The sequence below is a fragment of the Notothenia coriiceps genome, unplaced genomic scaffold, assembly GCF_000735185.1.
Source record: "Notothenia coriiceps isolate Sejong01 unplaced genomic scaffold, NC01 NC01_scaffold00037751, whole genome shotgun sequence".
Classification (NCBI taxonomy): domain Eukaryota; kingdom Metazoa; phylum Chordata; class Actinopteri; order Perciformes; family Nototheniidae; genus Notothenia; species Notothenia coriiceps.
Window position 1 is genome coordinate 1 of NW_011370452.1, and position 6,534 is coordinate 6,534.

Genomic DNA, 6,534 nt, shown 5'->3' on the forward strand with positions numbered 1-6,534 from the left:
TATCATTATGGCTCCGTCTGCATCGCACATTGCTAACCGTAGCGCATCGATAAAAATAAAAAAAAGTCATCTGGATACACGGATCGGTTAAAATCACGATCCGCAATGACTCTACATACATAGATGATCACGCAAACAAAGATTAAAACTAAAGGCCTAAAGTTTTCGAAAATGTAAGAAGTGAAAGATATCCAGGTAATTTGTTTTCCACAAAATGTAAGAGTAAAAGTGGGTCAGAAAAATAAGTAGTGAGTAAAGTACTAGATACCAGAAAAAATGTCATTAAGTACAGTAACAAAGTATTTGTACTCCACTACTTCCACTTCTGACGCAACACACGAGCAAAGTTTGTACTTGCTACGTAACTTCCACCACATTTCATTATAGTACAGGACAACACATGGATGTAGCGGTTTGAACAACAACCTTATAAACACATACACGATACCTACACTATCTTTATGAAAGCATTCATGTCACTCTTCATGTTTTGAGAAGCATTTAGAGGAGAGGGACAATTGGAACAAAAAAACAAAAACAACAACAAAAAACAACAAACAAACAAAAAAAAAACCAAAAAAAGGCTCTTAGTCTGACGACAATGTTACAACTTTGTGAGACTATTTATTGAAACACTCGTGTGTATTCCTTTAAAGACGGAGACACGGAATGACTAACGACTGAGAATCACTGTGGCGAGGTGTGTGTCAGAAACCTGAGAGTCGACCGCTCGGTATCCCAGTAACTAAGGGCGGAATCTTATATTATCAGAAATAGAAAACAACAGAACACAAGATACCAAGTTTTATAACCTCAATCTGATTACCGCTATGGAATCATACTTGGTAGTCTCAAACGAAGTGCAGTCTGCTGTAAAGTCTTTAATTATTGACTGGTCCAGATGTTTTCCAAAATCTTTGTCTGAGGAACTTTCCCACGGACATATTTATTTTGCTTGTTTTTGGGTTAAGGTTTGGGATGTTAATTCCCAAATGAATCCCATTCTTATATTAAAATTCTCCCAAAAAACACAATCATTTAGCCAAGATATCTAATATTCGTATTGCTGTTCGCGACATCACTTCAGATTAAAACAAATAGATATACAAAGCTAAGAAGACGTTTATGTCATTTTCCGGTTTCATATTTAGTATTTTATCTCTACTCGTGAAATGTCTCCATGCTTTAAACTGTTCAAAAAGCTCTTTATTGTTCTCATACTGCCCTGCAGCACCTATTTCCATCCACCCCTCTGTCTGAAACCAGAGCCAGTCTGCACTGATTGGTTTTGGGAGCCATGACAACGTTATGTAATTTGTTTTGTTTAAAGTATAAGATTATTGTGTTTGCACCACTATTGATTGGTGCTTGGGTCACATGGATATGGGCGGCCACTTCATTATAGATCCCTGTTCACCTGCGTGAGGTGTGGGTGTGTGGAAGAGATGGTGACACATTCTGTAACGTTCACAGATGGAGGTCCGGAAACAGCGCTTCCAGTTATTAGGCTTTAATAACCTCTTTTTTCCTTGGATGATCACAGGTACCGATAATAGCTTGCAAGGTTCAACCTCACACTCTCTCACTCTAACTTTCACACACACACCCATTTATATCCCTGTCTACGTCACAACTTCCAGCCCTCCCCCGTCTGCACCCCCAACCACAGGCCCGCACCTCAACCAGCATCACGGTACAGCTCTATGATTGGCAGAGAGACGGGGGATACCTGAGTGACACCCTCAGCATCCTATCAGGGTCGCTACAATACTTTTTGGTTGACCGCAAGTTTAATGATTGCTTTGATTACTATAACAATGTATATGTCCAAGGAAAATAAGTTGATCATCCCAGATTTCATTAAACTACATTATTTTTCAACAGAGTTTTTATTTCTCAGCAAGTACTTTTTTGTAGCGTGTCACACAATATCAAACAGGCCCGACCTCAGCCTCTCAGCGATTTTGTTTGTTTTCTGCTGTCGCTATTGGTTAGCTGCCCGGCTCTGTTGTGATTGGTCAACCGCTTAGAGATGTCCCTTCCCTTAGCCTATCACGTACAATGCGTTGGAGCGCTAGCCAAGAGAAGTGCGAGTATTACATAGTGATGTCACTATGTTGCAGAAGTAAACAAAGGAGTCCAATGGAGGGGTTTCATGAAGGGGGGGAGAGAAAACTCCCTCTGAGCCTTTGCAGCCCATTTACATGCACAAAAACCTATACAACACACAACAGGAAAGAGAAAACTCCAAAAAGATATGGCCTCTTTAAGTCACACCCATGGTCACAGTGGCATACATAATAAACCCTTTTCATTTACAGCCTAAAGCCCATATTGTACATTTCTGCTGTGTGGCAACATTCACATGTCCCAGGTCACGATGTGGTTTCTAACTAACTGAACAAAATACTGATGTGGTGTTGGTGCTTCTATTTAGTGCAGTTTCCACAAAACAAAATACCTAATCATCAAAAGGAAAATTACAACATATCTGGTTTTATGGCCTTTGACAAATTCCTGTTTGTCTTGCATGTCTGTGGTTCATGCTGGTATTGGTCTTTCACTGTCTGTGCATTATGGGTTAAATGCAGTGAAAAGGGATCCTCTAAAGCAGGGGTGTCCAAACTACGGCCCGGGGGCCAAAAGCGGCCCGCGGACCATTTTGAATCGGCCCTCAGCAAATTAAAAAAGTATAATGTAATACGGCCCACAAATGAAACTTGAGCTTTTCTTGTATTGTACTTGTTAAATATATCTGTAAACATATATAACACAGTAGTATTCATGTGTTAATAGGACCAATTTACAATAAATTCAGTCAATTACATTTAAAAAAAAGTTCTAACAAATCTAAGTCGATAAGAAAAAAGCCCAATAACTTATATACATAACAACCTTGAAATACAACCTTCCTATTTCTCCATTATAATCAATCTGAGGTTTCTGTTTTAATGGATGAGCTGCCAACACTCACAAGCATCATTTACCTACATTTGATTGATTTTGCTAACTTATAACTGAACTTATGAGGCGATATACCTCTAGTGAGTGGCCCGGCCCTTCAAATATTTTTCTGTATGTATAGGCCCTCTGTGAAAAAAGTTTGGACACCCCTGCTCTAAAGCCTCACTAGCATCCTCTAGAGTCTGCAGGTTTTATTACATGCAGCAGTATCGAAGAAAAAAAGCAGCATAAGGACCTCTGCGGAAATAACATGTGAAGTTTGTCCAGATTCAACGAAAGGCCTTGTGGTCAGTGTTTTAAAAATGGGGATTTGAACCTGCTTTTATTTATTGTGTATATGTGGAAATACTAGTGGCATGATGATGGTGCCAGTGCAAAGATGAAGGGGTCCACTGTTGCTTTTATTTCAATAATTAAATGATAACTTTAAATACCAATTAAATCTTCTTATATTTTGCCCTAAAGTTTGAAATGTATTGATATATATATAAAGTGAATAGAGTATAGATAAAGATATATATATAAAGTGAATAGATGTATAGATAAAAAAGTCATCATATTGCATGTTGTTAAACAATCGCAGTCAAGGATAGAGCCATATTATGCATGTTTACATCAGAACTTGCTTACTTACAACTCATACTAAGGCAATCTCTTTCAATCAAGTAGTTTTCTTTATGGATCCACAGTTTTAGATTTAACAACACAATTCAACCCTTTACATGCGTTTATACATATCATTAAAAAACATGTTATCTCCATCAGCATCAGTTTTAATTAAAAAGTAGTTTGCAGTATTAGCAATACAAGTCAATACAACATGTGTTTACTATAATGTAAACATAATTGTTCATTCTTAATCAGCGTAATATACACACACCAAAATGCAATTCTGATATTTGTTCTTCTTTCGGTAAAAAAAAAAAACTCATAACAGAGGTGATCTTTAATAAAGGGTAACGACCGACCCTATTTACTTTTATCCTCCATTCAAATCAATGGTACTTTAATGATACTAGGCAAAGATGGACGAAATAGGCCCGACTTGACTATCAAATCCTGATTTTCATGCCGAGTTGTAACATGGAAATAAAGCAGCGTCCACCGTGTGAACCGGTCTGATAATCTCCCTCCTCCCTCGATCGCACTGTGAGGCCTGCAAATAAAAACACAGAGATTTGAATTCAGTAAACAATACATGATAACTACCTTTTATTATATTTCAATCATGGGGACAAGTAACAGAAACATCAATGCTTTATTTCAATATGTCCAAAACACATTCGCTCACTCAAATTGACTGTATACTGTAGCTACAATTATATTTTTATATAATTCTGACGCTTAAATGACTTTACTATAAAAAGCCACTATTCACTATCCTACTGCAGTTTCATTTGCCAAAAAATATAGACTTTCACAGTATAATTGTATGTTTTTTATGTATCTATGATTATCTTTTAATTGGAAGAGCACACATTGACAATCTCTACAATATTTAATTTAAGTTCATGTACTGTAGCTAACAGCTGAGTGTTATTAGGGTCTTGAACGCAGACCTTTTTCAGGGCTATTTTATCATTTTTAAATCAGAAATAATACTTTATTTACTTTGGGGTAAGTTAGGTTTCATGACCGTTACTCTATTTGAGTATGTATGAATCAAATATACAAAAACATATTCAAAAATAATAAGTAAGAATGTGCAAAAATGTAATTAAAATGCATACAAACATAAGAAGTTAAAGTAAAAATGCTCAATAAAAGGTTACAAAAATGAATAACTTAGGCGTACAACAATCTTCCACCACTTCAATTATAGATATAAAATAATAACAATAAAATATAGGGATACAAATTCAATATAATGCTCTGACCTGGAGGTACGTAATGACTATGAGGACGAACAGCACCAGTATCACCAGGACGATCACAGCAACACTGACTGGTGCCGCCGTCTCTTCATCCTCATCTTCCTCTCCTTCATCTTCTTTGTTTGAAATCTGTCTCTGAGCCTCCGGCGCCGGACAGTCAGAGCTGCCTGAGGACAGAGTTAAAGGATGAACAGAGAGTAAGAATGATGTGTGAACGGTGGAATCAGTGGGGGCAATATTGTTGAAATATGCAGGTCACCTAAGATGTGAATGAGGGTGCCGTTTCCAGTGAACCGCAGGTACGGTGGAGGGTAGAAGATCTCTATGTCACAGCGATACAGATCTGTGTCTGTGGCTCTCAGTCCAGATACCGTCAGCTCCAGAGCGCCCTCTCTCCTCTGAGCAGAGCACTGCACCTAAAACGCCAGGAAAAACAATTTAATGGAAGAATTTAAAGGGGCCCTATTGTGCTTTGTGGGGTTTTTGCTTCCCTGCAGTGTGATATAAAGGTTTTTGTGGATGTAAATGGTCTGCTAAGGCTCATAACATGTAACAATCAAGCTTCTATTAGCTAGCGCTCCAACACGTGTACGTGATAGGCTAAGGGAAGGGACATCTCTAAGCGGTTGACCAATCACAACAGAGCCGGGCAGCTAACCAATAGCGACAGCAGAAAACAAACAAAATCGCTGAGAGGCTGTTTAATGAAATCTGGGATGATCAACTTATTTTCCTTGGACATATACATTGTTATAGTAATCAAAGCAATCATTAAACTTGCGGTCAACAAAAAGTATGTGTCACCCTCTCTTCCACACACACACACCTCACGCAGGTGAACAGGATTATAATGAGTGCCGCCCATATCCATGTGACCCAAGCCAACCAATCAATAGTGGTCAAACAAATATCTTATATTAAAACAAAACAAATTACTATACACGTTTCATGGCTCCCACATAACCAATCAGTGCAGACTGGGCTCTGGTTTCAGACAGAGGGTGGAAATAGGTGCTGCAGCACAGGCAGTATGAGAACAATAAAGAGCTTTTTGAACATTAAAGCATGGAGACATGTCCCAGTAGAGAAATATAAACCTGATATTGAGCAGATTATGGCCCCTTTAACATATAGTCTTGTTAAAGACACAATGTGTACTTTCTGCCACTAGGGGGCTCCTGATCACAAATAAGAGAAAGGAAGGTGTAACAGCTGAATTTTCCATCCTCTCCAAAACAAATAGTCTAGATTCGTAAAACGCTGGTGGCCGAAGTACATTTAATTTATTTTTCTTACTAAAATTAGATAAGACAAAAGTTATTTTTAAACTAGTTTTCTAGATTTTAGAAAATGTCTTTTCTATGGGCCTTTAACACTAGATTGCGCCACGGCAGGGCTGTGCATATGTCACTTTTTTTCAGTAGCATGTCTGTGCAAACTGCATATGCACGGAAGTCATATGTCGATAAGTTAATGTATTTTTCTTTTAATATGTAGCATGTATGGGTTTTATCTCCTCTCCGACTCTCGGACGAGGGAGTCTAGAACCAATTTCATTATCGGGACAATAAAGTATCGTTTCATATCATTTTGGTCAAAGTTGGAATAATTTAAAGGTCTCCTATTATACCGTTTTTCATCAATATATTACAGGTCTCAGATTTATACAAAACATGTCTCTGAAGTGTTTGTCTCC

The 6,534-nt window shown here is 37.9% G+C and overlaps 1 long non-coding RNA gene across 1 annotated transcript; it reads right to left on the minus strand.

Moving 5' to 3' along the window:
• Positions 1–3,835: 3,835 nt before the first annotated feature.
• Positions 3,836–5,235, minus strand: LOC104967798 (uncharacterized). The gene is made up of 3 exons (XR_800761.1): positions 5,098–5,235; positions 4,842–5,005; positions 3,836–4,120 (listed from the first exon to the last, which is right to left on the minus strand). It is a non-coding gene; the product is annotated as an uncharacterized lncRNA (long non-coding RNA).
• Positions 5,236–6,534: the final 1,299 nt, after the last annotated feature.